General features: G+C 43.2%; 1 protein-coding gene across 2 annotated transcripts in view; it reads right to left on the bottom strand.

Moving 5' to 3' along the window:
- CHST8 (carbohydrate sulfotransferase 8) overlaps positions 1–27,621 on the bottom strand; it is a 362,065-nt gene that overhangs the window by 126,723 nt on the left and 207,721 nt on the right. The gene's annotated exons all lie outside the window — the stretch shown is intronic.

Here is a 27,621-nt window from a genome sequence, read left to right as displayed (position 1 = left end):
TCTATATAATGGCCGCCGGCCAAGGTTACCAGAGACTTGACAAAGCGCAACTGCGCGAAACATGTCATCTTGGTAACCCTACATATGCTCCCAGCTGAAGCCAACGCCGGACACTGCCTTCGCTTGCCATGGTGACACCACCCGGGACGCCGGTACCCTGACACCACGTGATTTGAAGCTGACAGGAGCATTCTCTGATCTCAGCTCCCCTCAGAGCGGACGGGCTGTCCATTGGAGTCACACTGTCCACTTCAGGCTGGTCAATATTATTATATTTGCTACTTTGTCTCACCCAATAAAGATGCACCTTCACTAAGATGCTGGTTTGAGAGCATTTTCCACAGCGCCTTTTTTTTTCCAGATCTCCATTTGTACCTGCAATAGATCTGGTGCCATGTCATCAGGGTGCTGGCTATAAGAACCAGGAAGGGATAGCTGTGCAACATGGAGAGATGCAGATCAAAAGAAGACAACACAGGATTCACTGGGCTTTTATATTTAAGCTGTAGAAGAAAGAAAAGTAATGGGCATTTGGGGAATGATTATGCATAGGGAGGTGCAAGCTCTGCTGTAAACTATCCTCAGGCACATGGTGGTTTAAAAGAACCAAGCATGTGAGCTGCATTGTTCAGAAGTTGTGAAGTTGTGACAATGTTCTGCAATGCATACAACCGTGTATATGTGAACTGTACCACTGAACAAAACTGCATTCCTTTTTTTTTTTATGTGGACCTGTATGTGAACAAGCCCTAGCATTTCATTGTTGTGGAATCTAGAACCGCACTAACACGTTTTGGGAGACGTACTCCCTTCTTCAGAGCTGAAGAAGGGAGTACGTCTCCTGAAACGCGTTAGCCTACCTCAATAAGGGTCTACCGTTACTTTGGACCGCCACCACTGACTCTTTATCTCTGTTTTAATCCCCTTTGGTTTGAGAGTATGCACTTTTATGCTTTTAAAGAAACTCACCAGGGTAATGCACGAAGAGAGTGAGCCCTGTTTTTGCTTTTCTTTACCAGTACCAAGATTTCCTGATCTTCTAAAAGCTGCACCTCAACGAATGACAGTTACAGTACCCCTAGTCAGCATGAAGATTTGAGCGCTGGTTTTGTTTTTTTTGGATAACTTTAGTATGTTTATGTAAGAAGAGTTGAAATTAAAGTACCACAACACTGCTAAGAGGTCCAGATACAACTTTATTCCATTAAAGGTCAGAGGTATAAGTCAAGAAGTACCCAATGTGTTTCGGGGTCTAAGTGCCCCTTCATCAGGGCTAGACAGAACATAAGAAGATTTCCATATTAATCTGACATCAATACAATGTCCCCTTTACAGGGTCATAATTAAAACCAAAAAGTCAATCGTAATGAAAGTATCACAATAATTACATAAAAATGAGAACATGAGTACTGAACAAAAATGAGAATATGGGGGTGAACCCATGTCACGATCCCACTCCGCCAAATTGATGGAGGGAGGACTGGCACATGGGTTGATGAGAGTATATCCACACATTACTACATGCTTGAATTTTACTTCTTCTTGTGAGTGCAATAGTTTTATGAGAATTAAAATGGTTTTAATGCTACACTTAACTGGCGCTTGTCTCTTCCCCTTTGCTTTTCTTTTAGAGTTGCTTCTTGCTCTTGGGACTGAACTGCTGCAGACATGAGCGCTCTTTTATATGAACTACATTATATGGACTCATTTCTTAAAGAATTTGTTCATTAGTAGATTTTAAACCCCATTTGAATTCCCTGATTGCACCAAATTATTTATCATTTTAATGTCAGGTTGATATGGAAATAGCCCTGATAATGGGGGCACTTAGACTCCCGAAACGCATTTTCTACTTCTTGGATTATACCCTTAACCTTTAATGGAATAAAGTTGTATCTGGACCTCTTAGCAGTGGTGCGGTGCTTCAATTTCAACTTTTCTTACATCACACTACAAGCAAAGGAAACTATGGAGATCCTCTGGGGTGTAGAAGCTGCCTGTCCAGGAACCAGATCATTGACACCAATATTAATACCTTAAGATAACATTACCAATAAAATGAACCTATGGATCCAGCGCTATCTTTACACTTTCCTCAATTTTAGTATGTTTATGGCCAATGTAAATGGATTTTGGATTTGTTTGGGTGGCATCAATTTGAGACACTTTTTAGATCATTCAGAGTTCATTAATTTGTGCATTTGACCTCCTGAACTGCGAATGAACTGCTCTGAACAGGATTTGCATTTTCAGACTTAACAGGGAATGCAAAAATTGCAGGAAGCAAACAAAAGCCCCTAGGGTGGATTAGCTTTGGCCAAGGGAAACCTTGTCATATGGGAGCAGAAATCAATATTTAAAATACTTCCGGTAATGGGGATCCACCAAAATACTGACCCTAGTGGAGTGGGCTTCCGATCTTGACTCCATATAAGATTTAGAATGCTTCCTGACAACGGAATATTTCTGATCAGACCAGTTCACAAATTACTTAGGCCTCCTGGACAATATTCAGATATTCACAGGCGTTTGATACCATAAGTTCCTTTTAATAAAAATTATTCATATGCAGGGCATGATGGAGTTGGGACCCCCCAATTCCCCACCGGTTTCTTTCACACCTTAAACCTCTTCTCTTGTCACCTGATTCCTCCATCCCTCTGTAGTCTTCTCTTTTATTTACCCGACCCTTCTTCTTTCTTTTTCTCATTGTTACCTTTTCTTTTCATGGACCAAACACTGACCAGCATGTAAAAATCCTCTTCATAACAAGTTCAGTTATGTTTACTCCCTCAGTACTAACCTGAATTTTCATCATGGCCATGAATAAAAGACTGGGTCTAACTACCTTTTGAGACTGCCGAGCGATAACATTATAAGGATATGCTCTCCATTCTGACATTGACATCTAAGATGTTGATTACCTGAAGATGTATCTTTGCACCATTGCTCTTTGAGAAGTATAAAAGGGCATCTCACCCTTTTATATTTCTATATTCTGTTAAATGTCAAAAACATAAGATTGAACTAGTTATTTTTAAAAAAGTTATTACAACATACAGTATAAGACCAGGAGTGGCTTTTTACAGAAAAAAAAGTCACTTACGTGGATACAAGCAGGAGCGTCTTAGCTTGTTTCCAATCATCAATCAATTGTTGACAAGACATCTGAAAATACAGCTGAGCCTTGTCATGTTGGATCTCACATAACCAGTCCAGACCATCCAAGCCAAGATGAACTACATAAAAACTGATCATACACAGAAGGTCAATCTCCACAGCCATGCGGGCATCAGTCTTTATTGACAAGATCAAAGGAAAGAGACACACAGAGGCTCCAACTGAACTTAAACTATCTATTGAGATATTATTATTATTACACAAAATTTATATAGCACCAACAGTTTGCACAGCTCTTTACAAAGTGAAGGCAGACATTACAGTTACAATACAATTTGGTATAAGAGGAAACAGAGGGCCCTGCTCATTAGAGTTTACAATCTAGGAGATATAATGAATTCAAGGTTCCTAGGTTTTTCAGATTTCTTCTCAGGATTTTGATTGCGACTTTGTCATTGACCATCACCAAGTTTAATTTGCGTTTGACATATTCCAACAGTATCATTGTTTTTTTAAACATATTTTGAATGGTTATCCTAGCTACCAAAAAGATGTTCAAAATGAGTCATCTAGTGTGTCTTGAGAGGTCAAGATCAATCTGTTGGAATAGCACGCTCTCTGGAGATCTGGGGATATTGATTTGCGTCACTGAATAAATTATGTTGTAAATTCCTATTTAAATTTTTTTGACCTTAGGGCATTGCCACCATATGTGGTACAAAGTCTGCACATGACCCTATCCTCTAAAACACAATGGAGAGGCCTATAGGGTCCATTTAGCAGCCCTGGCTGGAACCATTTACGATCTCCTGAAAGTCTTATAATGAGATTCAATTAAGGGCATATTTATAGCTATCTAACTTAATTATCCACTATACTTGGAGGTCTAGGGATTCAGCAAGATCATGTGTCCATTGTAGCATTTATTGAAATGTGTTAGTAGGTGTCACTGGCATATATAACAGATACTTTATTTTTGCCCTCAGTATCTCTCTGCACCTGTATGAAGCTCAAATGAAGTCACGGAAACTGGAGGTATGGTGGATCTTATAAAAAAAAAAAGGTTTCTGTGAATAACAAAACATTTGTAACAAAGGTATTTTGTGCTCCTTTATAAAATAATTTATTGCTACCATCTCTCTTCCATTAATTTACCTACACAAAGCAAACCATTACTGATTCACCATTGAAAAAGTAATAAGCTGAGACCTGGTAGAAATTCAGGATTGCCTAGAATAAGAGTTATGGGTGTATGAGAAGAACTCAACACACCCCTACAAGATACATCCTTTGAATCTATTTTTCTGATTAATAACATTGTTAAGGAATAACAGTTGGCAGGCAACCTCCATCACAGCCCTCCTTAGTTACGGAGTTCATGGAGATGAAAAAGTAATTATGTTCTATTTACTTTTATCTTCCTCCTCTCCAGTGAACACTTTTAGTACGGATCACCCGTGGATTATTACAAGGTAACACACATTAGATGAAGAGATATGCAGGAAATCTGTGTAGCTCTACAGGCACTACTGTGCAATGGGGATTACTGTGCACTGCGCCAAAATGAACACAAGAAATGTACCTGCTACTGTTGGCCCATATTACTTTTTCAGACTGTTCTGATGTATCAGCCCTTGCTAAAAACTCAAACTGTACCTTTGCCAAAAAAAAATTGCTTAAAAACTATGCATTCAGGTTTTCACTATTGGCTTTCCATTTGGGAACATTTGGATAAATGGCTCTATATTTAGGTTGTACTAGACTAAAAAAACAGTGGCTCTGGATGGACAGTTAGATAAATGGCTCTAAATTGTTGCTGTATCTGTACTATAAACCAGGAGTGCTGGATGGACAGTTGGAGAAATGGCTCTATATTCAGGCTGTATCCTGGATATAGACCATTGGCTCTGGATTGACAGCTGGATAATTGACTCTATATTTAGAAAGTATCTGGCCTTATAGGCAGTTCTGGATGAACCGTTGGATAAATGGCTATGAATTTTGGCAATATCTGGTCTATAAACCAAAGGCTCTGATTAGACAGTTGGAAAATTGGCTCTATATTTAGAATGTAGAACCATTGGCTCTGGATGGATAGTTGGATAAATGGCTCTATATTTATCGATATTATCCAGTCTAAAACCAGATGCTGTGGACGGACTGCTGGATGAATGGCTCTGTATTTTGGCTATATCTGGTCTATAAACCAGCAGCTCTGCATGGATAGTTAGATAAATGGCTCTAAATTGTGGCTGTATCTGTACTATAAACCAGGAGTGCTGGATGGACAGTTGGATAAATGGCTCTATATTTGCCTGTATCTGGTCTACAAACAGCGAATCTGGATGGACAGTTCAATGAATAGCTCTACATTATAGCCATATCTGGGCTATAACCAATGGCTCTGGATGTACAGTTGTATAAACGTGTCTATATTTTGGGCTGCATCCAGGATATAAAACAGAGGCTCTGGATGGACACTTGGATGAATGGCTCTAAATTTTGGCTGTATCTTGAATTGAAATGCCTAAATTAACCCAGCAGATAAAACTGACCCAGGATGCCCCCCCCCCCCCCCCGATTAAACTGAATTGCCAATTTCTTCCTTTTCTAGAAATAAAACTGCAGGATTAGATGGCTTTCCCATCAAATTATGCATACAGTACAAAGTTGTATTGATCCCTGACCCTCTCGTTTTGTTCAGCCATGCCTTTGCCTACCTCCGTCACTCACGGAAACCCTTATATTGTTTACACTCAAACCGCATAAACTTCATCTCATCTGCAAATTATATTGCCCTATATCCTGATTAATTCCGATATATTTTGGCTGTATCTGATCTAAAAACCAGCAGCTCTGAATCTACCGTTGGATAAATTACTCTATATTTGGCCTGTATCTGGTCTATAAAGCAGCTGCTCTAGACTGATAGTTGGAGAAATGCTTCTATATTCAGGCTGTATCCTGGATATAGACCATTGGCTCTGGATTGACAGCTGGATAATTAACTCTATATTTAGAAAGTATCTGGCCTATAAACCAGCAGTTCCGGATGAACCGTTGGATAAATGGCTCTGAATTTTGGCAATATCTATAAACCAAAGGCTCTGGTTAGACAGTTGGAAAAATGGCTCTATATTTAGAATGTATCCAGTCTATAAACCAGATGCTGTGGACGGACTGCTGGATGAATGGCTCTGTATTTTGGCTATATCTGGTCTATAAACCAGCAGCTCTGCATGGATAGTTATATAAATGGTTCTATATTTAGGATGTATCCAGTCTATAAACCATTGGCTCTGGATGGACAGTTGGATAAATGGCTCTATATTTAGGATGTATTCAGTCTATAAACATTTGGCTCTGGATGGACAGTTGGATAAATGGCTCTATATTTAGGATGTATCCAGTCTATAAACCATTGGCTCTGGATGGACAGTTGGATAAATGGCTCTATATTTAGGATGTATCCAGTCTATAAACCATTGGATCGGGATGGACAGTTGGATAAATGGCTCTATATTTAGGATGTATCCAGTCTATAAACCATTGGCTCTGGATGGACAGTTGGATAAATGGCTCTATATTTAGGATGTATCCAGTCTATAAACCATTGGATCTGGATGGACAGTTGGATAAATGGCTCTATATTTAGGATTTATCCAGTCTATAAACCATTGGCTCTGGATGGACAGTTGGATAAATGGCTCTATATTTAGGATGTATCCAGTCTATAAACCATTGGCTCTGGATGGACAGTTGGATAAATGGCTCTATATTTAGGATGTATCCAGTCTATAAACCATTGGATCTGGATGGACAGTTGGATAAATGGCTCTATATTTAGGATGGATCCAGTCTATAAACCATTGGCTCTGGATGGACAGTTGGATAAATGGCTCTATATTTAGGATGTATCCAGTCTATAAACCATTGGATCGGGATGGACAGTTGGATAAATGGCTCTATATTTAGGATGTATCCAGTCTATAAACCATTGGCTCTGGATGGACAGTTGGATAAATGGCTCTATATTTAGGATGTATCCAGTCTATAAACCATTGGATCTGGATGGACAGTTGGATAAATGGCTCTATATTTAGGATGTATCCAGTCTATAAACCATTGGATCTGGATGGACAGTTGGATAAATGGCTCTATATTTAGGATGTATCCAGTCTATAAACCATTGGCTCTGGATGGACAGTTGGATAAATGGCTCTATATTTAGGATGTATCCAGTCTATAAACCATTGGCTCTGGATGGACAGTTGAATAAATGTCTCTATATTTGGGAAGTATATGATCTATAAACCATTGGCTTTGGAAGGACAGTTGAATGCACAGATTTATATTTAGTTGTTCTGAATGAACATTTGGCAACAAGAGCACAAAATAATTATTTGCTTGGCTCCACCCACATTCCTAAATTGACTTCTGATTTTCCGGATTTGTGTACCCTCAATTTGAAGGATTCACAATGAGGTCATTTCACTAAGCCGCAGAAGCTTCTTATGTTATCACATGATAATATTCTCATTACAAAATGTTCATTTCACTTACATAAGTATCATATAGGTTTAGACCTGGAATTTTTTCATATGAAAGCCTCCATCTACCCCTTATTTTATCTCCACCAGCCAAATTGCTCTGTATCCTTCTCTCCTCAATAGACCGGGAAATTTGCACCATTCAAAGGCAATATTTTAAGTCGCTGCTGTCCTCTCTGTAATTTTACAGGGAGAAAAATCCACATAAATCATTAAAATAACACATATGCTGTAAATTCTACTACAATAAATCTTTTAGTGAAATGAAAAAATTATTTTTGATCATAAAAAATGGGCTAACGAGGCCCCGAAATAAAATAATTGCATGTGTTACCCTTTTTTTTTTTTTTTTTACATTTTCCTAATCCTATGACTTCATTTTGAGGTCATTCTAGCTTAAATTAGCACTTGCTCCGACTGCAAGAGTCCCCGCCGAAGATAAATGCTTTTAGCAGAATTTAAAAAGGTAAAATAATGTTCACAGAGTACAGCACGCCATCCTGCAATGTCATTTGAAAAGGTCCCACTTCTTCAAACGACTAATAGCTACAAACATCAGCCAGCCGTGCAGCTGACCGGGTTATGTTCTGCCTCTAATTTTGGCAGAAAGCCTTTTTTTCTTTAATGTCATCAAAATGTCCTAACAATCATAGGTTAGCAAGTGGACATGTCCTCATTAAACAATGTCTCGGTAATGATGATGCGGCAAAGCTGGCCTCTCCATGTAGCACGCGGTGTAAGCCCGCCCATCTTTCTGGCATGAGACAGAATCCCTCTGCTCTCCAGGTTGGCGACGCTAGAACTAAGTCACGCTTCTCCCTTTTAATGTGCCATAAAACCAGTGAAAGTGAATATATTGTGGCTGATATTCCCCGGGAGCCGCGGTGTCATTTCAGAGTCGTCGTCCTTTTCCGACAATAAGTTTAACAGTTATTTCCTGGGCAATAAACTATAAGAATATGGCTCAGTTGTTTTAAGAAAACAATTACTTTTTTTTTAAGCCATTTTCACACAGATGTCATCCGCTGTGCGCATTCTGCATGCAGAAAGAAGGTAGACTTTTTATTTTTATGGTCTTCAATATTATATTATTATTATCTTCCTCCAGTTCTTGTGGGTAAGATGTTACGTTAGTCGGGCCTTCTTCACATGGATCTCAGCTTGTATAGGCGCAAAGGGGACAGCAAATGTTCACAAAGCATTTGCAAGCTTTTTGTGGACAACCCTTGTGTTCCTGTCTATGCTGTGGGGGCCTCCCGCCATCACCTTCCACTCTTGCATTGTTGCTGCAGGTCCTTCGTATGATAGAACTGAAACATCTCAATTTAGTCACATTTCAGAGCTTTTCTTAGAAAACCCAAACACACGTGTTGAGAGTCCACAAATGTAATTTATTGATTCCACAAATGGCCAGAAGGCAGCGACTTGACAGAAAATGAATATCAGTGAGGTGGGAGGGGTCACTACTACTCTGACCCATTTTTGTGTGTGCAAATTTCAGATTGAGCTACTGAGTTTTGTAAAATAATTTAAAAAACAGACATTTTTGCAAACACTACTGCTACAATTCATTTTCATGTAAATTTTAGCTTGAGCTACTGAGCTCTGTAAAACAATGAATTGTTTTTGCAAGAAAAACTGCTCTGATTAATTTTTATGTAAACTTCCATTTGTGTTGCTATGTAAAAAAAAAAAAAAAAAAAAAAACCTTTTTTGGAAGTACTACTACACCAACTCAATTTTGTTTTGTAAATTTCAGCTTCAGCTACTGAGTTCTGTAAAAACAGCCTTTTTTGCAAGCATTACTGCTTCATCTTATTTTAATGTAAATTTCAACTTGGGCTATAGAGCTCTGTAAATAAAAATCCTTTTCTGCAAGCACTACTGTTTCAACTCATTTGCATGTAAATTTCAGCTTGAGATACTGAGCTCTGTAAAAAAAACAAAAACAATTGTTTTTCCAAGCCTTACCACTCTAACTTATTTTTGTGTAGGGAGTTACTAAGCAGTGTAAACAACTGTCTTTCTTGCAAACACTAATGCTCCGATTAATTTTTGTGTAAATTTCAGCTTGAGCTACTGAGCTCTGTAAAAACAGTCTTTTGTGCAAGAACTACTTCTCCAACTCATTTTTGTGTAAATTTCAGCTTGAGCTACTGCGCTCTGTAAAAACAGTCTTTTGTGCAAGAACTACTTCTCCAACTCATTTTTGTGTAAATTTCAGCTTGAGCTACTGCGCTCTGTAAAAACAGTCTTTTGTGCAAGAACTACTTCTCCAACTCATTTTTGTGTAAATTTCAGTTTGAGCTACTGAGTTCTGTAAAAACAGTCTTTTGTGCAAGAACTACTTTGCAACTCATTTTTGTGTAAATTTCAACTTGAGCTACTGAGCTCTACTGAGCTTTTCTGTAAATTTCAGCTTGAGCTATCTAGCTCTGTAAAAACAGCCTTTTTTGCAAGCACTACCTCTCCAACTAATTTTTGTGTAAATTTCAGTTCGAGCTACTGAGCTCTGTAAAAACAAACAGTCTTTTGTGGAAGAACTACTTCTCCAACTCATTTTTGTTTACGTTTCGGCTGGCGCTATTGAGCTCTGTAAAAACAGACTTTTGTGCAAGAACTACTGCTCCAACTCATTTTTGTGGAAATTTTAACTTGAGCTACTGAGCTCTGTAAGGACAGCCTTTTTTGCAAGAACTACTGCTCAACTCATTTTTTGTGCAATTTTGAGTTACTGGGTTCTGTAAGGTGGGTTTGCACTGACGCCCTGGGGTTTGTTCACAGTGCAGGTGTATGCACTGTCCTGTGCATTTTGCCTGAGTTTTTAGTCCCACTGACTTCTGTTAGATTATTTATTAAAAGCAACAAAAAAAACTTAAAAATGCAGGATCTAATAGAAGTCAATGGGGCAGTTGCAAAAAATGTGGGAAAATTGCATACAAACTACAGCATACCAGTGTAAACACAGCCTAGAGTACAGCCTTTTTTGCAAGCACTACTGTCAAGGATCCGGGTGTGACCAGAGGTGTGTGGACTGACACAGGGAAGTAACAGGTTCTGTTAACGACTGTCTGGTGGTACCCCTAGCAGTCCTCAGGACAGGATTCCCCAGGGCACGGAGTCTAAGTCCCAGTCTGCTTATTCACCAGGGCCCCTGATGGTGGGGATGGACTTGGAGCAGACAGGAACCAGGTTGCGTTCTCTGAGTACACCTTCTCGTGCTAGAGGGATCTGCCAGAGGTATATGCAGGTAGGAAGCCTGATGTGAAGAGGCAGAAGGTGTGAGCAGGGATGACTGGATCCGTGCAGGATGGATGGATGGCAGAGTAGTTAGCGTGATCAGACAGGCCGGGTCGGTAACAGCAGGTCAGCGTGGTACTAAGCAGCAGGCAGAAGAGTAGTCAGGTCACTCGCCGGGGTCTGTAACAGGAGCACAGGTCAGATTAGGGATGTCCAGGAGAGTAGTCAAACGAGCTAGGGATCAAGCAGGAGAAATCACCAGAGGTCAGGATCAGGCAGGGTCAGCAACAAATCAGATTGGCAGAGGAACAGGACACAGGATACAAGGTACAGGGGCTCATGGGAAACATACACCAAGGCACTGATCACAGGCCTGGTCCTGCTTAAATACACCTCCTGCAATCAGCTTCAGGTGATGGCCTGATTGCAGGAGTGAGATTCTGGCTGCTGAGAGCACCCGCTGGCCAGCCTTGGTACTGCAGCCCACAAGGCAGGTGAGTCCCACCACCATTGGCAAGTCCATTCCTGACAACTACTGCTTAGACACATTTTCATGTAAATTTCAGCTTGAGCTACTGAGCTCTGTGAGGCTGGGGTCATACTGATGTGTTGCCTTTTTTTCAGCAAGAACGTGCAGAAAACCAATGAAAAGGGGCCCAACTATTGGCTTAAAATGAAAATAGCAAATGTTCACATACAATATTTTATATTTACCTTAATTGAAAAAGTTTTTTTTTAATTTTTTAGCCCCGACCATAAAAAGTAAATGTATACAAAACTCTCTACATTCCCCTTAATGAAAAAAACATGGATCTCATCAAATCTCAATTTTAAACCTGCTCTGTTCTGCAGCCATTTGGATTTTGTCATTTCTGGATGGCATCTTCTCCCGGAATGAGTGGAAACACCTAAATTTAATGTTAACACAAAACCATCGCACCGCGCTTCGAAATATGGTTCCTGTAGACTGCTCATTAAATTGGGCTAAATGAAAATGAATATTGTTTAGAGGAAAGGGAAAAAAGTCCATTACTGTAGTTTAACCAAACAAGCCTGCAAAGACAAGCTGGCACGGTTTTATCCCAATTTTCTGCTGCAGCAATTTGCAGCTTGGAAAATCTATTTCGCATTTTACTCCCCGGCCCGAGAGGGATTTCGTGGCGTGCACTCCGCAAACAAACAGCTGGGAGCAAAGCAACTTTTCCCTTTGACTTTTAAATAGTTGCAGAAAGGTCAAAATTTAGAGGTATGAAGGGGTTTTTTTTCATAGTGTTTTTCCTTAATATGGTTACAGTTCGTAACTTACAATTTTAATTAAGTAAACGATAAAGCTGAACAGAAATAAGACTCACAAATAAATTCACCTCTGTATTCATTAAATCATTTTTTTTTATGCAAGCAGTATAAATACCTGAAATTGACCTGATGTTAGCCTCTTGCAGCCCCTGTACAGCAGAGCTCGGACTGGGACAGGAAGAAGCAGCAAGCGGAGACAGACAGTTGTGCTGTAGTGTAAAGAGCATGATGATAGAAAGAGTGCAGAGTGAAGAAGGTTTCCTGCCCTCTCTAAATCTCAGGACTGGATGGATAGAAATGCAAACCCTTTGGCACAACTACAGCTGTGTTTAGGGCTGGTTTACATCGGGAATCGCACAGGAACACGCAATGCTTTCCTGTGTGATACCCATGCAGTTCTTTATGGTGTTATTTCAACCCATTAATTTTGAATGGCCTGAAATCGCACTGCACCAACAATAGTGCATGCACTACTTTTGGAAACTCACTGCAACCGGATCGCATTGTACTACTGCACCATGCAACACAATGAGTTTGCAACCTGCATTTGGGGTGTCATTAGCTGTTGACTCCCGCTGTAGATCGCAACTGCAGTACGTTTTGAATGCAGTGTGGGAGCTACGCACAGAATGTGAGTTTCTTGCACTGCATTCTAGATTAGAACTGGCCCTTAGACCCCTTAGACTTGCAGTTTGGAGGGGGGGGGGGGGAGGGGTAACATGAGGCTGAGCCTTGTGTTTAGCATTCCCAAAAAGCCAAAAAAAGATGCAAAGGCAGCGAATGGTGGTGTTCACCTGCCATGGTTGTGAAGATTTTCTGCATGCTTGTGACAAAAATGATTGTGTACTGCCTGCTGAATGCAACCTATTCAAGTGAATGGGGAAGCACCACTAATGCCCCACAATCACATGGTTGTGAAGATTTTCTGCATGCTCGTGACAAAAATTATCGTGTACTGCCCGCTGAATGCAACCTATTCAATTGAATGGGGAAGCACCACTAATGCCCCACAATCACATGCAATGCATGCAGTTGCGGCGTGTTGGTGAGGCAATTACATGGCCATGGTTGTGAAGATTTTCTGCATGCTCGTGACAAAAATTATCGTGTACTGCCTGCTGAATGCAACCTATTCAAGTGAATGGGGAAGCACCACTAATGCCCCACAATCACATGCAATGCATGCAGTTGTGGCAAGTTGGTGAGACAATTACAGTGTTAAAACAGGTGGTGAAGAAGTGTCACATCACCTCCTTACCGCCTGTCAAACACATCGGAAAAGTGATCAGAACATGGATCACTTTTCAGAGGATCCGCAATTTAGCCGCCGAGGAGGAGGTACAGCAGGGAAAAGGACTGTTTGGCTCAGTCATCTATTCATTAGTTGCTCACTGTACTCTTGCTGAGTATAATAGATGTTTCCGCACAGATGCTAGCTGGATGTGCTGTGATCTGTAGTTCATCAACCAATAACCCAACAAGAATACAAGAATATTTTTTCATGGAGAAAGTATTGTTGCTGCACGCTACAACTCTCCGCTGTCACTGGGGAAGCATGTAGCTGCTTGTTTGTGTTCTGCTGTGACCAGTCGAACGTGAAGCTGGAATAAAAATGGATGCTAGATTGGCAGTGGGGAGTCACTTTATTCAGCCCAGTCCAGCAGTGACACGGCGCACTTTGCAGGAGGCAGCTAAAGTGTTTATTATAAAACCCAATGCTAATGGAGTCTGGCAGAGGCTCCGGGCTTCTGGATTTTATTTAGAAGTGGAATTAAATGTCCAGGGATTGTTTAGAGGATTGAGGAAGAATGGGGAAAAAACTGCTCAGGCAGAATAACATTTTCTGTGCCTCACCAGATTAGTAATGAATGTATGATGGCGTCCGTATAGATTGATGGAAAAAAGACAATATTGAACAGAGTCTAAAATTTCCTCCACTTCCCCGGACTTAAATTACATTTTATGGAACAGCAGGCAGAGCCGTGACACTTTCATTTAACCTTTCTGCAAGTCTATGCCTTTAAAAGGAGGCTGAGATCCTCTTAGGACCAAAATGTAAAGATACAGAACCACAAAACGACCAAGGATTATGTATGGCTCTGTGATGAAAATTCTCAACACATCTTGGAAATAAAGGTCATCTGAAGGATATATAGACCACATCCGGTAGAGGGGCCAGAGAGATTGCAAGGGAACCTATAATGACTCCAGGCCAAGCTAGGGAGTTCCTATGCAAGAGAGCGCTAAGATCAAGTGGAAAGCTTATCTTAAATCACTAGCAATCTGTGCTTGAAAGTATCATGGAGTTCATATTGGATTAAACATTTCCAGTTTGTCTTCTTGGAGAGCAACAAGCATTTCAAAAACAGAGCTTGAAAGCCTCTAGTCTGAATTTGTATGTAAGACAAAGAATGTCAGGGCCGGGATCTGATCTGGTGAACTCTGCTTTGTCTGGCAATGTCTCTTCTTGCTGAGTCACCTGAAATGTTGGACAGCTACTTGGCCAATTTCTTGAATGATCCTGCCTTGAACCTTGTTTGTCTTGAACCCTTTGCTCCTCCCATGAACTTCCTATTAAAGCCATACCTTTGCGCTTCTTGTTTGCCCCATTATTGTGCTCTCTCCAGCCAATGTCTCGCTCTTGTCACTCTTGCTGCCATCCATATCTTTGCTAGCACTTGTTACCAATCCTTGAATTGTTCCTTGACTACGCTTGATCCTAACCTATAACCAATCGTTACCGACCTTTGGCTTGTTTACTGACCGTGCTTCTGCTTACCCTACCTGCTATATCTGTTACTGGACCCCAGTTTGCTCACCTCCTGGTAGGACGATCCTGAGGACCACAACCTGGTACTAACACCTAGAAAAACCCATCTCCACCATCAGAAGCCCTGTTGAATACTGGTTAGTACATTGACTCTGCAGCTCAGGTGAGCTGGTGTCATCCGCCAGGGTGACCGACTTCTGTACTGATCTAGCTGGTCGGTGGGTGCCTCGCTACTGCTGTAGCTACCAGCCTCTGAGCCTAACTCCAGATTGTGACAAAGTAGGGGTTTTCCCCATGTTAGCATACTTCTGTGTAGCCTCTGTAAGGATATGGAGATACTACCTGGAACTGGTGAATGAGGCCGTAATCAGGTTCTTTTAGAGCAGAACTTTGATGGATTGGCAACCTCTGGTTTTTCATATTGCTTGGTACACTTGAGTCCAAAAAGGTAGTCATATATGGTGTCCTAAGGTGCATTATAAGTGCATTATGAGGGGAATCCTCTAAACAATTGGCGGGCTAGGAGGGAATTGCCTTAAATACACTATATTGCCAAAAGTATAGGACACCCCTTCAAATCATTGGATTCAGGTGTTCAAATCACCTCCATGGCCACAGGTGTATAAAATCAAGCACCTAGGCATGCAGACTGCTTCTACATGCATCTGTGAAAGAATGGGTCGCTCTCAGGAGCTAAGTGAATTCAAGCGTGGTCCCGTGATAGGTTGCCACCTGTGCAATAAGTCCATCCGTGACATTTCCTGGCTACTAAATATTCCACGGTCAACCGTCAGTGGTATTATAACAAACTGGAAGAAACTGGGAACAGCGGCAACTCAGCCACCAAGTGGTAGCCCACGTAAAATGACAGAGCAGGGTCAGCGCATGCTGAATCACACAGTGCGCAGAAGTCGCCAACTGTCTGCAGAGTCAATAGCTAAAGACCTCCAAACTTCATGTGGCCTTCAGATTAGCACAACAACAGTGTGTAGAGAGCTTCATGAAATGGGTTTCCATGGCCAATAAGCTGCATCCAAGCCTTACATCACCAAGTGCAATGCAAAGCGTCAGATGCAGTGGTGTAAAGCACGCCGCCACTGGACTCTAGAGCAGTGGAGATGCATTCTCTGGTGGAGTGATGAATCACACTTCTCTGTCTGGCAATCTGATGGACGTGTCTGAGTTTGGTGGTTGCCAGAAGAACGGTACTTGCCTGACTGCATTGTACCAAGTGGAAAGTTTGGTGGGGTTGTTTTTCAGGGGTTGTGCTTGGCCCCCTAGCTCCAGTGAAGAGAACTCTAAAAGCGTCAGCATACCAAGACATTCTGGACAATTTCATGCTCCCAACTTTGTGGGAAGAGTTTGGGGATGGCCCCTTCCTGTTCCAACATGACTGCGCACCAGTGCACAAAGCAAGGTCCATAAAGACATGGAGGAGCCAGTTTGGGGTGGAGGAACTTGACTGGCCTGCACAGAGTCCTGATCTCAACCCCATAGAACACCTTTGGGATGAATTAGAGCAGAGACTGTGAGCCAGGCCTCCTCCCCCGACATCAGTGCCTGACCTGACAAATGTGCTTCTGGAAGAATGGTCCAACCTTCCCATAGACACCCTCCTAAACCTTGTGGACGGCCTTCCCAGAGGAGTTGAAGCTGTTATAACTGCAAAGGGCGGGGCCAACTCAATATTGAACCCTACGGACTAAGACTGGGAGGGCATTTAATTTCACATGTGTGGAAAGGCAGGCATCCTAATACTTTTGGCAATATAGTGTACATAGTTACATTAGTCCATGCTGGATCAATGCAACTATGTATAGCATACATATATCTGGAATTATTCTTTAGTGATGGTGGCCTGCACCCTGCAGATACCAATGTTTGTTCTGATTAGTTGGGCTAGCGGCTCTATATAACACAAACATAATGGGGGGCAGTGGACAGCCTTGTTGTGCACCCTTGGCTATTAGAACTCTGTCTGAACACCTTACATATTATTATATTGATGTATTATATCAGTTTGGTTGGACTGACCCTTTTGAAGTAATCAGGGTGCACAGGGACTTGTATCAAAGAGACAGAAAGTCTGTGAACGCCTGCGATTTCCGCTCTTATTCTCTCACCATCCTGTGCCTATATTCCTTTGTGCTTTATCTACTTTCCCGCACAGCATTGTTGGAATATGTTAAAAAGTAACAACAGCATTGAACGAACAATTTAAAAGGGAAAAAAGTCTGTGATAGTTCCTCTTCATCTCCGGCTTTGAACATTTATTAACACTGATCCAGCCATTAGACCGCGCTCATCTTTTCAAATCTTTCTTTAACGACACAGACAGGAACATATAGAGAAGGAGCCTAGAGGGGCCGCACGGCAGACGCCCTCCGCTTCAATAGGGGACAGAACATCACTTTATAACATCTGATTAGGGTTTTCATAAATCTTTCATCCCGTTCCCTTGCTGAAATGAGGATGTGTCTGCTTTGGTGGTGCGCTGGCTGCTGATTTAGAGTATGCATGACAGATTTGAGAGGTATAGTTTCATGTGTCGTTACTCCCTTACAGCCATGCCGCTCCTTGCTGGTGATGGCTCCCCATTTCCATTATGACAAAGAGTGCTGCTTAAACCAATCAATATTTCATTGCGTTTCTCATGTAAAAATAATATTCAGGATTTTCAGGACTCCAGCAGTGCTGCAATTACGTGCAATTTTACAAATGGGTTAAACGGTGTGAGTATTAGAGAAAGGACATGTCTGGTGAATGCTGGAATAACGGTCCAGGTCAATATTTATTTTATTACACCCTGTAAACACTAGGAACCAAAGACCTATATTTTTGATTCATTTATCAGAGCTGTCACTGAGAATGCAGGCTATCCATTCACTAGAGACCAATGACATCACTGAGAATGCAGCCTATCCATTCACTGGAGAGCGGTGACATCACTGAGAATGCAGCCTATCCATTCACTAGAGACCGGTGACATCACTGAGAATGCAGCCTATCCATTCACTAGAGACCGATGACATCACTGAGAATGCAGCCTATCCATTCACTAGAGACTGGTGACATCACTGAGAATGCAGCCTATCCATTCACTAGAGAGCGGGGACATCACTGAGAATGCAGCCTATCCATTCACTAGAGAGCGGTGACATAACTGAGAATGCAGCCTATCCATTCACTGGAGACCGATGACATCATGAGAATGCAGCCCATCCACTCACTAGAGAGTGATGACATCACTGAGAATGCAGCCTATCCACTCACTAGAGAGCGATGACATCACTGAGAATGCAGCCTATCCATTCACTAGAGAGCGGTGACATCACTGAGAACGCAGCCTATCCATTCACTAGAGAGCGGTGACATCACAGAGAATGCAGCCTATCCATTCACTAGAGAGCGATGACATCACTGAGAATGCAGCCTATCCATTCACTAGAGAGTGATGACATCACAGAGAATGCAGCCTATCCATTCACTAGAGAGCAGTGACAAGCAATGAAGAGGGATGATCTTGGGCTGACCCATCTGAATTTTCTCACGCTATAGCGAGCTGCGGTTTCCTTGTATCAGTCTCATGTGAAATGTCTGAAGACTGCAGCAGCTCACACTATGCCAAGTAATCAATGTCTAATTAAGATGTACATCATGTACCCAATAACTAGATATTCTGTTCTATCAGAACCCGCACATATAAGTGGCCCCAGCCAGACAGTACACGTCTCAAGTGATTCGCCTTTCATACAGCAGCCGCTCTTCTAGGCCTGGAAAGCAGACCTGCGATTGGTGAATGTGTTGGGAGTCATAATGAAACCCAGCTCATTCCTTGACGTGAGTGCAATGGGGAACACTCTGTATGTATGCGTGCGTGTTGGGATTTGCAAAATCACCTGTCTATAGACCCCGCTGGGATAAGTGCAGCGTTAGAAACACTCACATTAGTGCATTACCATCCATTACACAGCAACGAGATGACACAGCCGGCGCAGTCTGTAGTTATGGGTGACACCGTCGTAGAGGAGCCTACAAGTCCCCGGCTGACATCTTGTGACAAATGCATTTTTCTGTAGCAGCTGTCAAAGCTTGACTTTTCAATGCAGTGTTATTAAATCCGGTATGTTTTGTTTACCGCGTTCCATACATCACGAATGCCGCAGCAAATATACAGTTGACATTGCAAACACAAAGCAGGCAGCAATAAGAGGGAAAGTTGGTGTCAGGAATAATCAACGTTGTTTTTGTCAGAAAGTATTAAATGCTTTACCCACCCTATTTACAATATCATGATTTAAAAGTACAGTACAGTCAGAATTGGTTGTAAACCTCTGAAATGAAAATGAATGGCCCCGCCTACCCCTCCAGCACACAGCAGGTGATTGACAGCCTCAGCTCTGCATGTTTCCCTATTACACTGTGTAGGGGAGGGGGGGTGATGTCTGTTCCTTCCACTCAGGTCTCATATTACACTCAGCTCCCTGCTGAGTGCTGTGCAGTGTGTTACATCAGATCTCTGCCCCCTGGATTCTGAAAGCTAAGAAATACCATGGAAACTGTGTGCCTTAGGAGGCTGTAGAAAAGAGATTGCTGCAGATAAACAGGTACAACAGGAGCATTTGCTTCATCGCCTGAGGCAAGCCACTTCACTGGGTATATGTAGGGGATTACAATCACTTTAAAGTGGTTGTAAGGAAAATTAAAATAAATATCTATACTTACCTTCTCTGTGCAATAGAGATCCTCCTCTTCTCGAGTCCCCCACCTGCGCTGCTGGCTCTTCCCCCCTTACTGGACGCCGATTCCCATGGGGGCACTCGTGTGGTCTCGCTCCTGAGTCCAGCTGTGCATCCATTGACATAGAAAGTAGGACTCGGTCTCGCCCCCACTCCCTCATCATTGGAGTTGATTGGCAGGAGCGGGAGGCAATGGCTGCTGCTGCTATCTATCTGCCCATGGAGGAGGGACAAAGCCACAGCGCTGGATAGCAATGGGTCTCAGGTAAGTACAAGGGGGGGGGCAGGGGGGATTCTTCTACACAGAGGGTATTTTACCTTCATGCACTAGTGGGTTTCTAGAGGAAGTTTTTATATGTAAAAACGCTCTAAAGCTGAAAAACACAGTAAGTTGCGTCAAACCAGCATTTTTGGAAGTTTTTTTAACCCAAACAAAATTTTTTTTCTTTGATTTATAAAAAAAAGCGCTAAAAAACACAAACGAGAGAAAGCAAGGCAAAAAGCCGCTAAATGCTAATGCAAAAACACTGTAAAGCACATTTTTAACATGACTTTACACAGCTAACGCTGCCAGCGTTATTAAAACGCCCCGTGTGCATGGAGTCTTAGATCTGACCTCATATTATATAATTTTTGGTATTCTCAAGAAAATTGTATAATGTATGACCAGCCGAAAGCTGTGAAAATGCAACTAGTGGAGCATAAAAGTTAAAAAAACCCACACTCAACAGCATTGAGAGAGGCCTTCAAAATGCTCTTGTGAAGACGAAGGCAACAGGATTTACATGATTGCGTCACCTCTGATCTCAGTCCAGTAAGTAAACGGCGACCCTGGAAGATGCCTGAAAAAAAATGGCGCTGTCCTTCTGGGGAGCAAAGCAGATGAAGGCATTGTCAGGAGGAATGCTGTGATCTCTGTGAGAGGTAATAGCTACTTGAACGGTTATACAGACACAATACTCAGCATGTATGTGCTTAGCATGAAACAATAAACAGCTGATGCATCCAATGTCATTCTTCTTTGTGCCACAAAGGTGCAGATGATAAGACATTGAACCAAGAAAGGTTTCATTACTGCATGGAAATAGCGATAGCAAATCACTGATTCATTGGTCTTAAGCTTAACCTCCCTGGCGGTCTAACTAATCAATATTTTTGAATGTCAAAGCGGTACATTGTTTTTCATGGAAATTTGTTGTTTTATATTGTAGACCTGTAATTCTTAGGAATAACCCACTGAAATCTGTCCAAACAAGAGTCTAGTAAACATCCCGGGTATGAAAAAGTTTGAAACACGAAATCATAAATTATAATATAATTAATTATAAAAAATAATAATATAATAATAATAAATTAAATTCAATAATGTAATCAAACCAAAAACACTGAAATGTGAAATATAGCGCCAAGTTCGCACATCGCTGAGCACAGTCACAGAATCGTTTTCAGTGTCTGATGAGGAATTTCCCCCACGAATCATTATCACTCAATTCTGCAAGTGGTTCTGATTTACTATCGCTGTTCTCTAGCCGGTCTAAAACCGCTTTTGACCTAAAGGGACACTTTATGTGCGCATGGGCGTTCTCAAGTTTCCAGGCAGAAAGAACGGTAAAAGTGCAGGCAGGGCGCCGGACAAAATGTATGTGAAATGGTTTGATACAGTAATTATAATGTATTGTGTTTATGTCACGTTTTTACTTTTTCGAATCTCCTGCCGGTTCTGCCCTCCTGCGTACCGACACTCGCATGGGACGGAACCCGGATGTCGGCATCGGCCGGAAGACACAGCGGGAAGACATCGGGGGATCGCAGGATCATGTAAGGATTGGGGGATAATAGGACAAGGTAAGGATTTGGGGGGGGGGGGTCGCGGGACAAGGTAAGAATCGTGGGATCGCAGGAGAAGGTAAGGATCGGGGGATCGCAGGACAAGGTAAGGATTGGGGGATCGCAGGACAAGGTAAGGATCGGGGGATCGCAGGACAAGGTAAGGATCGGGGATCACAGGACAAGGCAAAGATCGGGGGATCGCAGAACAAGGCAAGGATCGGGGGATCGCAGGACAAGGCAAGGATCGGGGGATCGCAGGACAAGGCAAGGATCGGGGGATTGCAGGACAAGGCAAGGATCGGGGGATCGCAGGAGAAGGTAAGGATCGGGGGATCGCAGGACAAAATAAGGATCGGGGGATCGCAGGACAAGGTAAGGATCGGGGGATTGCAGGACAAGGTAAGGATTGGGGGATCGCAGGACAAGTTAAGGATCGGGGGATTGCAGGACAAGGTAAGGATTGGGGGATAGCAGGAGAAGGTAAGGATCGGGGATCGCAGGAGAAGGTAAGGATCGGGGGATCGCAGGACAAGGTAAGGATCGGGGAGCGCAGGAGAAGGTAAGGATTGGGGGATCACATAAGAGAAGGTAAGGATCAGGTGATCGCAGGAGAAGCAATATAGAGTAATCCCTAGTGTGTAATGCTGGTACTGAAAATTAACCCGGGGCCATACTCGGGATTACAGCTAGGAAGGTTAAAGTAGAACTGAAGGCAATTTTTTCTCATTTTGGATAGCGTACCGGAGGGTTATAATGTTTTACTTTTTGCCATCTGTGTCCCAATAGAGAGAATTTTCTTCACTTTCTTGTTCAATAACCAAAACAGGAAGTGAGAGGAAATCCCTCCGAAGTGCAGGAATCCCTGTTGTCCCCATTGGAAGATATCCCCTGTTCTGGGGACAGCCCAAAATGTGGGTATTTTTTTTCACTTTAGGTGATAATGGTAAACAGACGAATAGAGAAGGAGGGTTTCCCAAATGGGACACAGACAGCAATAAAAGCCTGACAGGGGTTCTAATCCTTCTACACTCCATCCAAAACCAAAAAAAGTTTTACCTTTAGTTAGCCCGGGTTCAAATACGCGCGGCTTGGTATATCGCATGTGATTCGCACAGGAACCGCACATTTTGTATGGTTCTAATCACACCGCACCTGAACCAAAAATGTGCAGGACCCTTTTTTTTGGTCTACACTAGAATAGGATGGCATGGGTATTCACAGCTATGCGATCCGATTCTGCACATCGCACTGCGTTTTGTGGACAACTTTCGGGGTGTTTTTAACTTAACATACACCCCCTCAGAGGTTCGCATGAACGGGGTGCGATTCTGATGCGGTGTGGAATTCGCACTGAAAACGCTGCGTATTCCAGACCGCATCAATGAGAACCAGGGCTTATACTTTGAGTCCTCATGCACACGGGATGTTTTTACAGCGGCTGTTTTTGACATTTTTTTTCTACAGCCAGTAAACCCCCCAGCATGTTATCCTCTGTATCCATACACACATAGACTGTAATCAACGTTTTTTGGCTGGAAAATGAACCCAGGACTAGTGGGTGTCTAGAGGAGTTATTTAGCTGTAAAAATGCTCTAACGCTAAAAAACACAGTAAAATGCAGCAAACAGGCGTTTTTGTATTTTTTTTTAGCAAAAAAAAAATTTTCTTTTTGGGTAAAAATAAAAAAACGCTAAAGTACGCAAACGCGAAAAAACGCTAATGCAAGGATGCTAAACAATGCTGAAAAACTCATGTTTTTAATGTGACTTTACACAGCTAATGTTACTGGCATTATTAAAACTGATGTAAATAAACCCGCGCCTAGACCCAATAAAAAAAGTAATTAGTGCTGCTGTTCATTGATGAGAAAACATCAAACAAAAAATGAGAACTGAAAACACAGCGCAAAAAGTAATAAAAAAATAATTAAAACATCAATGATGCACAATAATCATAAATGAATATGAATATATGTGAAAATATAAATATAATAAAAATAAGTGTGACGATATAAAAAAACTATATATACAAAGTCCCAATATGGGCAGCACAGTGGCTAAATGGTTAGCATTTCCACCTGGCAGTACTAGGGTTGCTGGTTGAAATCCCAATCATGGCACCACCTGCCTGGAGTTTGCATGTTCTCCCTCTGACTGCATGGGTTTCCTCTGGGTACTCCGGTTTCCTCCCACACTTCAAAGACATGCTGGTAGGTGAATTGGCTCCTGTCTAAATTGTCCCTAGTATGTGTATGTATGAATGTGAGTTAGGGACCTTAGATTGTACACCCCTTGAGGGTTAGGGACTGATGTGAATGTACAATATATATGTAAAGCTCTTGTATTGAACTGTATTGTTGCTGTATTGTCTCCCTTCATAATGTAAAGCGCTGAGCAAACTGTTGGCGCGATATAAGTCCTGTATAATAATAATAATAAAAAAGCACTGCGTAAATTGATGGCACCTGAAATAAATAAATAAAGCCCGTATAAATATATGTGAAAATATACAAAAATGTTCAAGGTCTCAAAAAAATTATGAAAAATGTGAAAATGGGCTTCACATTAGCATTATGAAAACACCCCGTGTGTATGGAGCCTAAAGCTGAACTGCGAGACAAGTCAATATCTAATTCCATCCATCCTGTGTATTCTTCCGGAATCTCGCTGTGTTTTGTGTATTTCTTCCAGATCTGTGCAGTCATCCAGTGTGAGACTTCCTGTAATAAAAACCGCTCACTGCTGCTTCTCTGCTTGTGCAGGGTGACTGGTCTTACTCCACCCCTTCCTGTAATAAAGACCGCTCACTGCTGCCTCTCTCCTTGTGCAGGGTGACTGGTCTTACTCCGCCCCTTCCTGTAATAAAGACCACTCACTGCTGCTTCTCTGCTTGTGCAGGGTGACTGGTCTTACTCCGCCCCTTCCTGTAATAAAGACCGCTCACTGCTGCCTCTCTCCTTGTGCAGGGTGACTGGTCTTACTCCGCCCCTTCCTGTAATAAAGACCGCTCACTGCTGCTTCTCTGCTTGTGCAGGATGACTGGTCTTACTCCACCCCTTCCTGTAATAAAGACCACTCACTGCTGCTTCTCTGCTTGTGCAGGGTGACTGGTCTTACTCCGCCCCTTCCTGTAATAAAGACCGCTCACTGCTGCTCTCTCTCCTTGTGCAGGGTGACTGGTCTTACTCCGCCCCTTCCTTTAATAAAGACCGCTCACTGCTGCTTCTCTCCTTGTGCAGGGTGACTGGTTTTACTCCGCCCCTTCCTGTAATAAAGACCGCTCACTGCTGCTTCTCTGCTTGTGCAAAGTGACTGGTCTTACTCCACCCCCTCCTGTAATAAAGACCGCTCACTGCTGCTCTCTCTCCTTGTGCAGGGTGACTGGTCTTACTCCGCCCCTTCCTGTAATAAAGACCGCTCACTGCTGCTCTCTTCCTTGTGCGGGGTGACTGGTCTTACTCCGCCCCCTCCTGTAATAAAGACCGCTCACTGCTGCTCTCTCTCCTTGTGCAGGGTGACTGGTCTTACTCCGCCCCTTCCTGTAATAAAGACCGCTCACTGCTGCTCTCTTCCTTGTGCGGGGTGACTGGTCTTACTCCGCCCCTTCCTGTAATAAAGACCGCTCACTGCTGCTCTCGCTCCTTGTGCAGGGTGACTGGTCTTACTCCGCCCCTTCCTGTAATAAAGACCGCTCACTGCTGCTTCTCTGCTTGTGCAGGGTGACTGGTCTTACTCCGCCTCTTCCTGTAATAAAGACCGCTCACTGCTGCTCTCTCTGCTTGTGCACAGTGACTGGTCTTACTCCGCCCCTTCCTTTAATAAAGACCGCTCACTGCTGCTTCTCTGCTTGTGCAGGGTGACTGGTCTTACTCCGCCCCTTCCTGTAATAAAGACCGCTCACTGCTGCTCTCTCTCCTTGTGCAGGGTGACTGGTCTTACTCCGCCCCTTCCTGTAATAAAGACCGCTCACTGCTGCTTCTCTGCTTGTGCAGGGTGACTGGTCTTACTCCACCCCCTCCTGTAATAAAGACCGCTCACTGCTGCTCTCTCTCCTTGTGCAGGGTGACTGGTCTTACTCTGCCCCTTCCTGTAATAAAGACCGCTCACTGCTGCTCTCTCTCCTTGTGCGGGGTGACTGGTCTTACTCCGCCCCTTCCTGTAATAAAGACCGCTCACTGCTGCTCTCGCTCCTTGTGCAGGGTGACTGGTCTTACTCCGCCCCTTCCTGTAATAAAGACCGCTCACTGCTGCTCTCTCTCCTTGTGCAGGGTGACTGGTCTTACTCCGCCCCTTCCTTTAATAAAGACCGCTCACTGCTGCTTCTCTCCTTGTGCAGGGTGACTGGTTTTACTCCGCCCCTTCCTGTAATAAAGACCGCTCACTGCTGCTTCTCTGCTTGTGCAGGGTGACTGGTCTTACTCCGCCCCCTCCTGTAATAAAGACCGCTCACTGCTGCTCTCTCTCCTTGTGCAGGGTGACTGGTCTTACTCCGCCCCTTCCTTTAATAAAGACCGCTCACTGCTGCTTCTCTCCTTGTGCAGGGTGACTGGTTTTACTCCGCCCCTTCCTGTAATAAAGACCGCTCACTGCTGCTTCTCTGCTTGTGCAGGGTGACTGGTCTTACTCCACCCCCTCCTGTAATAAAGACCGCTCACTGCTGCTCTCTCTCCTTGTGCAGGGTGACTGGTCTTACTCCGCCCCTTCCTGTAATAAAGACCGCTCACTGCTGCTCTCTTCCTTGTGCGGGGTGACTGGTCTTACTCCGCCCCTTCCTGTAATAAAGACCGCTCACTGCTGCTCTCGCTCCTTGTGCAGGGTGACTGGTCTTACTCCGCCCCTTCCTGTAATAAAGACCGCTCACTGCTGCTTTTCTGCTTGTGCAGGGTGACTGGTCTTACTCCGCCTCTTCCTGTAATAAAGACCGCTCACTGCTGCTCTCTCTGCTTGTGCACAGTGACTGGTCTTACTCCGCCCCTTCCTTTAATAAAGACCGCTCACTGCTGCTTCTCTGCTTGTGCAGGGTGACTGGTCTTACTCCGCCCCTTCCTGTAATAAAGACCGCTGACTGCTGCTCTCTCTCCTTGTGCAGGGTGACTGGTCTTACTCCGCCCCTTCCTGTAATAAAGACCGCTCACTGCTGCTTCTCTGCTTGTGCAGGGTGACTGGTCTTACTCCACCCCCTCCTGTAATAAAGACCGCTCACTGCTGCTCTCTCTCCTTGTGCAGGGTGACTAGTCTTACTCTGCCCCTTCCTGTAATAAAGACCGCTCACTGCTGCTCTCTTCCTTGTGCGGGGTGACTGGTCTTACTCCGCCCCTTCCTGTAATAAAGACCGCTCACTGCTGCTCTCGCTCCTTGTGCAGGGTGACTGGTCTTACTCCGCCCCTTCCTGTAATAAAGACCGCTCACTGCTGCTCTCTTCCTTGTGCAAGGTGACTGGTCTTACTCCGCCCCTTCCTGTAATAAAGACCGCTCACTGCTGCTCTCTCTGCTTGTGCAGGGTGATTGGTCTTGTCTCCGCCCCCTCCTGTAGTGGGTGGAGCCTGCTTGGCCCCCAGCACAGTGATGATGTCCCTGCTACTTTTGCGACTATTGAGGAATACACTTAAATGTTATTGTGTTTGAAGTTCAGCTTTAACTTTCTGGAAATGTAATGTCTCTTCGCACTCACACGTCTTCCAGCAGGAAAAATGCGGACAGCTCCATTCATATTGTGTGCAGTGCTGATAAAAGTCCTCCAGTTTAGGTGACAGTTTATCTATGGAAGCAGAAACCCAATGGATCCACATTCTAATTAAAGCCAGACACCTGGCCTGGCACGGCCTCTCTTGCCTTCACACATGGGTCAGTGTGTGCCATCTTATTATCTGCCTGCAGCTCAGTGGCAAGGACCGAGCTCATCTGTACCTGGCAGTCATTGTGCAGCCACTGCTCTTCTCTCCACAGAAATGCTCATAATTCAACAAAGACATCTAATTATATTTCTCTGCAATGTTACAGAAAGACATCGAGCTTTAGAGAAAAAATAATAATGTGCAGCGATGAAGTACACATGGACTGCTGTGGGCTTAAAGTGG

This window comes from Staurois parvus, unplaced genomic scaffold, assembly GCF_062004578.1.
Source record: "Staurois parvus isolate SC_StPar_1 unplaced genomic scaffold, SC_StPar_1.0 ptg000952l, whole genome shotgun sequence".
NCBI lineage: Eukaryota > Metazoa > Chordata > Amphibia > Anura > Ranidae > Staurois > Staurois parvus.
The sequence above is the reverse complement of the archived record's forward strand: the minus strand, read 5'-3'. Positions and strand labels throughout refer to the sequence as shown.